Below are 10,876 nucleotides of genomic sequence, written 5' to 3' on the forward strand. Positions count from 1 at the left end.
GCTTCTTGATTGTCAAGGGGATCAAAGGTTACAGGGAGAAAGCGGAAGAATGGGGCTGATAAACTTATCAACCATGACTGAAAGGTGGAGCAGATTCAATGGGCCAACGGTCTAATTTCTGTTCCTATGTCTTATGGTCTCTTATGCTTCATCAATAAAAAGACAAACTTCAAAATATGAAATTTGGCAGGTCAGTGATGAATAATCAATCACTGTCACAAATTTTACAACAAAATGGCAGATGTGGTGGGGAGGATACCCAAATAAATATTGAAAATATTTTCAAAGGATTTGGATAAATATTTAAAAGCTGGAAAAAAACCATCATGGAGAAAGTACAGTGAAGTGGGACTTTCTGGGCTATCCTTCTAAATAATCTGTACAGATTCCGTAAAATCCAGATTACTAACTGAGCCACAAGGTAATTGGTACAGGATCAACAAGGTTAAAAGGATAAGTACACAGTTCAAAGATTGATGTGGAAGACTTGGGTTCGAATTCATGGAACACTAACTACAATACTGGGGAACAAGGGAGGTGTGATGTGACAGGCTCCACCTGCATCATATCCTGACCAGAGTCCTGATGAATTGAATAACTGGGGTTGTGATTGGGCTTCAAATTAAATAGTGGGGGTGAGAGTTCCATTGCATGGAAGCTGAGAAAATCAAAGGTAATGGGAGAAGTAAAAAAAAGCAAGGGAACGACGACATTGATGAGAAAAGGTGTACAGACTCCCAAACAATAGTCACTATGTACAAAAGGCAATAAGTCAACAAATAGTAGCAGCATGTACAGAAGATAGATAAATGATTATGGGTGATTTTAATCTTCATGTCGATTGCGTGAAACAAATTGGAAAGGGTAGCTATGTCAATAAATTTATGAAGTACATTAGGGATAGTTTCCCCGAGCAATATATCATGGAACCAACCAGCGAGCAGGCTATCTTGGAACTGATAATGGGTAATGAGGCAGGTTTAATAAATTACCTCAGTAACAGATGCCCGAGGAAGTAATGATCATAACATGAAAGAATTTAACATTCATTTTGAGAGTGAGAAACTTGGATCGGAAACAACTGCTTTTAACATATACAAGAGGAATTACAACAATGAGAATAGAGTTAAATAAAGCGAACGCTATTAGATTAGCAAGAATGACAGTAAGTATGCAGAGACAAAAAAAACTGCAGATGCTGGAATCCAAAACAGACAGGCAGGAGGCTGGGAGAACACAGTAAGCCAGGTAGTATTAGGAGGTGGACAAGTCAATGTTTCAGGCGTAACCCTACTTCAAGACCAGGTATACTTCTCCACTTCTCGATGCTGCCTAGCTTCCTGTGTTCTTCCAGCCTCCTGTTGTCTATTTTAGTAATTATGCAGAGTCAGACATTAATGGAGGTAATTCATGACTTTCAGAAAAAATATATCCCAGTAAAGAGAAGAGGTTCTGAGAGGGATAAACCAACCATTGCTAACCTATGGAATTGAGGAGAGCATGAAGGTCAAAGAAGAAGACCACCTTATGAATTGAATCTGGGAGACAGTTAGGGGAACAAGGAAATGTCACAGGAGTTAAAGATTGATGCAAACTATTTGTTTCTGTTGGAAGATACTTCAAACATTCCATTAAAACTAAAGAATCTGGGGGAGGAAGTAAGTACAGCAGCGCCTCGACTTACGAACTTAATCCGCTCCAGGACCCAGTTCGCAAACTGAATCAATTTTCCCATTGTTTGGATATTTCCGGAGTCTTTTCTCTTTTTTGTCTCTTGGAGGTTGGTGATGCCACAAGAAAACGATCCAAAGAAACTTGTTTTTTTCTTTGTTGCAGAATTTTCCGAAAATGAGACATCACATTGTCATTTAAAATGTTCACTGCTCTGTTGGTCAGTCTTGTTAGGGTGATGCCTCTCAACAAAAGCCTGCACTTCACTTCATTTGCTACAAATGTCTTTGATTTGAACACTTGATACATCTTCCCTCTCGTCTTCCTCCTCTCCAGAATGCTCCTGCTGCATAATCTTCACCTGCTCCTGTTGCAATTCAACAAGATCTTCTGTGCTGAGTTCTTGTCTGTGGTTCTCCACCAGCTCCGCCACATCATCCTCATCGACCTCCAAGCCCATATTCTGGCCCAGGTCACAATCTCATTCACTACATTTACTGATGTCTCCTCCTTAAAACCCTCGAAGTCTCTCTCAGGTTCACAATCTGGCCAAAGTTTCCTCCAGGCCGACTGCAACGTACGGAAAGAGACCTTGCTCCATGCCTTATCAATAAGGCTTATGCAGTGGAGGATATTGAAGTGGTCCTTCCAGTACTGACCAAGAGTCAAACCTGTGTCGTTGGTGACCTGGAAACACCTGGCGAACAGAGCCTTCGTATATAATTTTTTGAAATTTGCAATGACATTCTGGTCCATGGGTTGGATGAGAGGAGTGGTGTTGGGAGGAAGGAACTTTATTTTTATGAAGTCGTATTCAATAACCAAGTCTTCTTCCAAATTTGGAGGATGGGCAGGAGCATTGTCCATTACCAGAAGACACTTAAGAGGCAAATTATTTGTTTCAAGATATTCCTTGACAGCTGGTGCAGAAACTTCTGTCAACCATTCCATAAAAATCATTCGCGTGACCCAAGCCTTGCTATTCGCCCTCCACATTACCAGGAGTTTAGCCTTCAACACATTATTGCATTTAAAAACGCGGGGATTTTCAGAGTGGTCGACTAATAGGGGCTTAATCTTGCAATCCCCACTTGCATTCACACACAATAAAAGCGTTAACCTGTCCTTCATTAGTTTGTGGCCCTGTAGTGCCGTCTCCTCTTGGGTTATGTAGGTCCTTTTGGGCATTTTTTTCCAGAAATGTCCAGTTTCATCACAGTTAAAAACTTGATGTGAGACATAACCTTCATCTTCGACAAACTTATTGAATTCCTTCACAAAGTCCTCGTCTGAACTAGCCGCTTCTCCATGCCTTATTACACTATGGATTCCAGTTCGTCGACGAAATTTATCAAACCAGCCTCTGCTGGCTTTAAATTCTTCAACGCTAGCAGTACTTGCACTCGGCGGTGTCGCCAACAAATCACGGTGTATGTGTAGTGCCTTCTCGTGGATTATAGTCTAGTTAACACTATCTCCAGCAAGCTCTTTTTGATTTATCCAAACTAATAATAATTTTTCAACGTCATCTAACAATTTAGGCCTTTGCTTTGTTAAAATAGTCACTCCTTTAGCCACCTCCACTGCCTTTAGTGCCTCTTTGTTCTTTAGGATAGTACAGATAGTCGATTTCACCGTGTCGTACTGCATAGCGAGATCAGATACGCGCGCACCATTCTCGTATTTAGCTATTATTTCCTCCTTCGTTTCTACAGTAATACGTTTAGGCTTAACACCACTAACACTACCACTTTTCACTTTCTTGGGAGCCATGATGAGGGCTAATTTAATGCAAAAAAACAAAAAAAGCGTAAGAATGCTTGGACGTTGGATGTTCACAGCGTGCATGCGCGCCAAAGACGAACTGAATGAGATCACGCGGGGCCCGAGAGCTTTTGCGTTCAAAGCGCGCGTAGAAAAGCAGAACAATGACAATGAAACCACGGTCTTTTTGCGTTCGTACCTTGAATTTCGTACGTACTTTGAAGCAAAATTTTACTTACAATCCTGTTCATAAACCGATTTGTTCGTGAATGGGTTCGTTCGTATGTCAAGGCGCTACTGTACTATCATCACTGAAAAGCCAATATTAGACAAACTAATTGGGCTGAAGACAGATAGGTCCCCGGGCCTTCAAGGTTTACATTCTAGGATCCTAACATCCTACCTAGATAGTGGATGCATTGATGGTAATTTTGCAAAATCCTTGGATTGTGAAGAACACTAAAGGATTAGAAAACTTCCAATGTGACATTCCTCTTCAAAAATTTCCGCAGGTATTCAAAAAGGTACCTGACAATAGATTAAGTCATAAGATAAATGACTTGATCTACTGGCATAGATGTGGTAGTAATGGATGTAGGTTTGTTCGCTGAGCTGGAAGGTTCATTTTCAGTCATTTTGTCACCATATTAGGTAACATCTTCAGGAAGCCTCTGGACGAAGCACTGTGGATGTTTCCTGGTTTTTATTTATATGTTTGGGCTTCCTTGGGTTGGTGATGTCACTTCCTGCTCTTTTTCTCAAGGGGTGGTAAATGGGATCGAAGTCAATGTATTTGTCGATAGAGTTCCGGTTGGAACACCATGCTTCGAGGAATTCTCACATGTGTCTCTGTTTGGCTTGTCATGTCATTTTGTGGCTAGTTGATGTATATGTATTCTAGTGGCTAGCTTTCGGCCTGTTTGTCCAATTTAGTGTTTGTTACAGTTCTTGTAAGGTATTTTGTAAATGACATTAGTTTTATTTGTTGTCTGTATAGGGTCTTGCAAGTTCATTAGCTGCTGTTTTAGAGTGTTCGTGGGTTTGTGGGCTACCATGATGCCAAGGGGCCTGTGTAGTCTGGCAGTCATTTCCAAGACAGCTTTGAACGGAATGGGACTATTTGGCGCCGCCCTTTTGGCGCCAATCATTTGGCCCCACTGTTTTGGCACTCGTTACTTTGGCACTGAGCTGTTTTGGCACCAATTCAGAACACAAAAAAAAAAGACTTGCTTAGTTAAAGAAGAGAGGATGACTAACGACCCGATATAATTTTCTCAACCTGCTGCACCTCTGTGCTTGCATTTTGTGCTTCGTACACAAATACCCCAAGTCCCTATATTTTGCAGCCTTCTACATTTAAATAACCTATTTGTTCTCTTCCAAAATGAACAACTTCACATTTTCTGACATATTCCATTTGCCAACCTTTTACTTACTTAACCTATCATTGGTTGATGTAACCTGCCTTTCAACCTATTTTTGCATGATCTGCACACTTGGCGACAGTGTGTTCACTTTCTTCCTCCAGGTCACCAATATGGTGCAGCAGGTAATCAGGAAGGCTAATCACATGTTGGTTCATTTTTCAAGGGGGATGGAGTATGAGAGTAGAGAGTCTTATTGCAATTAAAACAGAATTTGCTGGAGAAACTCAGCAGGTCTGGTAGCATCTCTGGAGGGAAAGCAGAGTTAACATTTGGAGTCCAATGACCCTATTTCAGGATAGCAACTGTAAAAGTTGCTGGTAAGACCAAATCTGGAGTAGTGTGAGCAGTTTTTGTCCACTTATTTAAGATAATTTATAATTTCAAAGAAGGTTCACTAGGGTGATCCCCAGTATAGAGGGATTGTCTTATAAAAAGCGAAGGTTGAAAATGTTTGGGACTCATCATTGGAATTTAAAAGGTAAAAACAATGACTGCAGATGCTGGAAACCAGATTCTGGATCAGTGGTGCTGGATCTATGCTACTCTATCCCCACCCCCACCCACCTCTAGCTTATCTCTCCACGCTTCAGGCTCTCTGCCTTTATTCCTGATGAAGGGCTTTTGCCCGAAACGTCGATTTTGCCTGTCCTCGGATGCTGCCTGAATTGCTGTGCTCTTCCAGCACCACTGATCCATTGGAATTTAAAAGGTGATTTCATGGAAACACATCGAATTCTTAAGGAACTTGACAGGGTAAATGCTGAGAGGATGATCCCCTCCTGGGAGAGCCTTGGACAAGAGGGCATAGTCTTAGAATACAGGGGAGCTAATTTAAGACTGAGATGAGAAGGAATTTCTTCTCCACGGAGACCTGGGAGAATACCATCCTTGTGTAAATCTGAGGCCAAGATACATAGATTCTTAATCAGTAGGGGAATGGAAGGTTACGAGTCAAGGGCAAGAAAGTGGATGTGAGGAGTGATCAGCCACAATCCTATTGAATGGTGGATCAGGCTCGAGAGGCTGAATACCCAACTCCTGTTCCTATTTCTATGTGGCCAATGTGAGCAAAATAGCCTCTTTTTGCATTCGACCAATCTGTAAAAGAAAACCATTCAGTACAAGAGCTGAAAGCATTGACAAAGATTGGCTTATATAATTGCTTGAACACACAGATCAATGATGTTTTAGAACTCTAGATTGGACAATTATTTGTTACTTATTAACTAAAATCCTATAAATCCTCATATCCAACTGTCTGATGTGTTGCAAAGTTTGAGAAACCTGGTGTGTATATCTAAACAGTAAATACTGACGTACAGTGACATCAGCTGACAACAGACAGTCCTTGCCATAATGATAAACTAAACATTTCCAATTCAAGTCAAATGATGACTACGGTAAAATTAAACTCCATGGAAAACTCCCCCATGAAACAGCAAATGGATGGCAAATAATCCATTTGATATCTTCTTTGACATTCTGCAATGTCGTTGTTGTTCAGGCCTGCTCCCACTGGGAAAACACAACAAGACAAGCATTTCCTTATATGCGAGTATCAATTCAAAGAAGCAGAAAACTGGGCTTAGGATCTGAATAACATTACATTATAGATAGGTATTTTCATCAAAAACCAGTTTGTTCACAATATCTTAAACATACTTAAGGATTATTAAATTCAACTCATTCCTGAAAGTTGTTTGAACCATTGTGTATGGTAAATGAAATCTTAAAAGCTACACCAAATATCCATTACACTAATTGCAGAACCATAACAATTTGCTCTTTTTATGTTGCAAGTCAATGCTGTAATTGAGAAATGGGTGTTACTGGCAAGGCTATCCTAGGTCTCCCTTATAATGCAGTGGCTTCTAAGGCATACTGGAGAGAGACTGCAGATTCCCTTACAGATATTAGTTGACTTTTTAACCACATTTCAAAAGCTTCATGATCAATTTCAAGATTACGTTTCTTAAACTGGATATAAACTTCTATTCTCTGGAATATAACCTCAAAAATATAATCCAGTAAATGTTCACTATACCCATGCATGCATTCAAGTGAAATGGGGAGTAGTAGAGACGGGGTTGTGCACTGTTGTTTATATAATGCTCACCAAATCACCTGTGAAAATCATACAAATTTAGTAGTCCAAATTTAGACTGCGCCTAGAATTAGCGTTCGTCTTTGCTTCACTGAGATTATGTACCAGTGGGCGCAGTACCTAGATTAAGGGCACCCCAAAAGCACGTTGAAATGCTAACAGATTTTCCAAAATACGTTTAAGTCTAGTGACAATAGGAAACCTATCAAAAAGCAATCTATACAAAAGGAGGATATCCTGATGACATACTATATGTTTCTTTTGTGTAGACCCTGTATTGGACAGGACTTGACAATCCATAAAACAAACTTAAAAACAGTCAAGAAGTCACCAATGAATGTTTACATTCACACACAATCGAAGAAGAAATTTGACAGACGTCCTTTCACCATTACACCTTTTAAAAGTTAAATAATGTGCAGCCTTTGCGACTGGAACATTTGCTTAGGTGGGCTAGTAGATTACAGTACCCAAAATAGATGACCGAAAATAACACTAGTGGACCCACGAATGAGCTGCTGCTGGCACCATGAGACACATGAAGACTGTCAGAGTAAAACTCCTAGCATGGGGGCAGGGTGGCAGGATCAGGAGGGGAGCAGACAAGGGCAAGTGTATGAGAGGGGGCAAGACAGAGTGCCAATTGTGACAGACAACATGGGTGTGGGGGCAGCAGCAAGGTTGCGAAGGGGGGATTACATGAGCCTCAGAGTGTAGTACAGAAACGTTGTAGATCGATGTGGAGACCAGGGCTGGGTCAGGAATACACTATAAACTGGGGACAGGTGACAGGACACAGGGTTATTATACTGAAAGGGCAAGCTGCAGGGAAAAGGGCCAAGAAGGGAAGGGAGGGACTCATGAATTTTTGTATTATGGATGAGCAGGAAGATAGGAAGCGAAATCGGATGGTGTCAGGTTTGGGGTGGAGCTGAAAATGAGGCACTTTTTAGGATGGGGTAACTGGTCTGGGATCAGTGGGGGACGCAGGGGGCAGCTGGACTTGGATAAATGTAAACCTGGCTGGGGGTGCTGGGGGAGGGGGGGACCTGGCCTGGGGATCGTGGGGAGGATGGACCTGGCCTGGGGATCTGTGAGGAGGGGGAACCTGGCCTGGGGATCGGGGGGAGGACGGACCTGGGCTGGGGATCGTTGAGAGGGAGGTGAACCTGGCCTGGGGATCAGTGAGGCGGGGGGGGGGGTGGACTTGGCCTGGAAATCGGTGAGGGTGCTGGACCTGGTCTGGGGCTCTGTGAGGGGGAGGGGGAGTGGGACCTGGCCTGGGCATCGGTGAGGGGGGGGGGGGGGGGGGGGGTGGACCTGGCCTGGGCATCGTTAAGGGTGGGGTGGGGATGTGGACCTGGGGATCGGTGGGGGGGGGGGGGGGGCTGAGGATCGGTGAGGGGGGGGCCTGGGGATCGGTGAGGGGGGGTTGCCTGGGGATCGGTGAGGGGGGGGGGGGGTGGACCTGGCCTGGGGATCGGTGAGGGGGATGGACCTGGGCTGGGGCTCAGTGAGGGGGAGGGGGGGTGGACCTGGCCTGGGGATCGGTGAGGGGGGGGTTGCCTGGGGATCGGTGAGGGGGGGGGGGGTGGACCTGGCCTGGGGATCGGTGAGGGGGATGGACCTGGGCTGGGGCTCAGTGAGGGGGAGGGGGGGTGGACCTGGCCTGGGGATCGGTGAGGGGGGGTTGCCTGGGGATCGGTGAGGGGGGGTTGCCTGGGGATCGGTGAGGGGGGGGTGGACCTGGCCTGGGGATCGGTGAGGGGGGGGTTGCCTGGGGATCGGTGAGGGGGGGGTGGACCTGGCCTGGGGATCGGGGGGGGGGGGTGCCTGCTCTGGTCTGGCAAGAAGCTGAGAGGTTGTTTTGAGGGTGTGAGATGGTTTGGAGTCGGGGTTGAGGGGGTCTCTAATCTCCCCAGCCCTACTAGAGCGGCCCCGGTGCTGATCCGTGCCCCTTACCTGCTGGTGTTCAGGCCGATCCCTGGTCTCCCGGTCCGGCCCTGCTCTCCCCCGCCAAGCAGTACCGCCAACCTCGCGCACACCACCGGCCGCTCATTGGCCACCCTCCACCAATCGCTGCCCGTTACCGCCTTTTACCAATCGCAGAACGGATCGCCAGAATATCCAATGTCTATTGGAGAAAATGTACGTCAATCAAAGAATGGTGGGCTAATCCTCCATGTTTTCAGACCTCGCCGCTTGTACGGATTTCTATTGGGACCATATCGCTGTCAATCAAATATAGGGCGGGCGCCTTTGTTCAGTTCTAATTTACTATTGGACAAAACCGATATCAATCAACTGTGGACGACTTCAGCGGCGTGTTTAGTCTCTATTGGTTAATTTTCCGTCAACTGAGCCCTCCGTAAGAAAGAATCTCTTTTCTATTGGTAAATCCTGATGTCAGTCAAAACAAGGGCGGGCTCCAGATGCCCATCTTTGGTTTATATTGGATAGAATCGATCTTAATCAATAAATGGGCATGACTTGGAAATGTACTTGGACAGCAGATTTGGTTCCGAATGGATAATGTGCATGTCAACCAACCGAGTTTAAGTTGATTAAAGGCATGTAGTGTTTTCAATGCAGTGTAACCATCATCTTTGTGTTGTGTGGTATTCAGTTCAAGAGGGTGTAGTATCACAAATAGAGCTAGGGGTGATGTCTGATAGGGTCTCTCCATGTAAGGTGGAAATCTGGAACTCTCCCTCGCAAGCTGTTGTTTTTTTATATTATTCATAAACCTTTGCCCTGATTGCCACCTCTGTCAGTATAACATTTAGAGCAAGGGTTGTTTGAGGTATACCTAAAAAGAAATGCAGATCTGAAGAAAACAAAAACAGAAATTGCTGGAGAAACACATCAGCATTTGCCAGGAAAAAAGAGTTACCGTTTCAAGTCCCGTGACCTGCCCTCAGAACTAGAACCGGCCGGGAAATTGTGATATTTACAGTGATGACAATGGTTTGGAGGTTGGTTGAGGGAAGGAGTGAGCAGATAGGTGGAGACAGATCCCAGAGAAAAGAATAGAAATGAAAAGCAACAAGGGAAAGTAGTTCACTGTCATGATCCTCCGTTGTCTATCCTTTGAACAGGACCTGTCTAATGATCAGTGGTGGAGGATTCGCCACTACAGACATTCTACAGAATATACACTTTTAATAGATAGTTTACTTCAATATGTCAATAAGCACAACTGCATGACAAGTCAGCCATAATTACAAGGACTCTCGAGAACTGAACCAATTACATCTGATTCCCAAGTGACTGGGAACTCACTGCCTCCACGCACAGACTGTGTGTGACATCTACAGAACGGCTGCAGCTATTGCAACGTCTGACTGGGGATGTACAGGGTATCCAGGGTGGCGTCCGGTGTAGAGCAACAGTGTATCAGCAGTCCGCCAGCTGCATAGAGAGCTATAACTCAATTGAAGCTTCAGCATTTTGAGTCTACTCCGAATCGTGGGAACCCAGAAGGCATAACATCAATTCTGGAGGAGCGGGGAATCTATTAAGAAATTCACAGCTTCAAAATAAAACATTTAGTGAGGGGGGAAGGATATTAAGTCATTGGCTCAAATGCAAATTGGAAATGGCCCCTCAATGGCCACCTGTATATATACGAGGTAAAACTCTTCCAGCACCACTAATCCAGAACCTGTATATATACAAACAGGACCAGTGATTATTGGCAACAAAAGTCACCAAGTCAAAATTCTTCTGCGCATGCTCAATCATGTCACTACATTCCATGCATATTGATGTAACATTGGAGCACACACAAAATGGAGTTACAAATCACACAACACCAGGTTATAGTCCAACAGGTTTAATTGAAAGCACTAGCTTTCGGAGCGTCGCTCCTTCATCAGGTGGTTGTGTGCACAAAATGGAAATATACGTC

The 10,876-nt window shown here is 44.3% G+C and overlaps 1 protein-coding gene across 3 annotated transcripts in view; it reads right to left on the minus strand.

Annotated features, from left to right (window-relative positions):
- far1 (fatty acyl CoA reductase 1) overlaps positions 1-9,014 on the minus strand; it is a 94,090-nt gene extending 85,076 nt beyond the window's left edge. For 2 of the 3 annotated variants that reach the window (XM_043705625.2, XM_043705623.2), the window contains exon 1: positions 8,929-8,991. The gene's annotated coding sequence lies outside the window, so the exon portion shown is untranslated. Of the gene's footprint in view, positions 1-8,928 lie in introns of all 3 variants that reach the window. The other variant, XM_043705624.2, reaches the window with a different exon arrangement.
- Positions 9,015-10,876: the final 1,862 nt, after the last annotated feature.

This window comes from Chiloscyllium plagiosum, unplaced genomic scaffold, assembly GCF_037043375.1.
Source record: "Chiloscyllium plagiosum isolate Xiang-an unplaced genomic scaffold, Cpla_swu_hap1 HiC_scaffold_18, whole genome shotgun sequence".
Lineage (NCBI taxonomy): Eukaryota > Metazoa > Chordata > Chondrichthyes > Orectolobiformes > Hemiscylliidae > Chiloscyllium > Chiloscyllium plagiosum.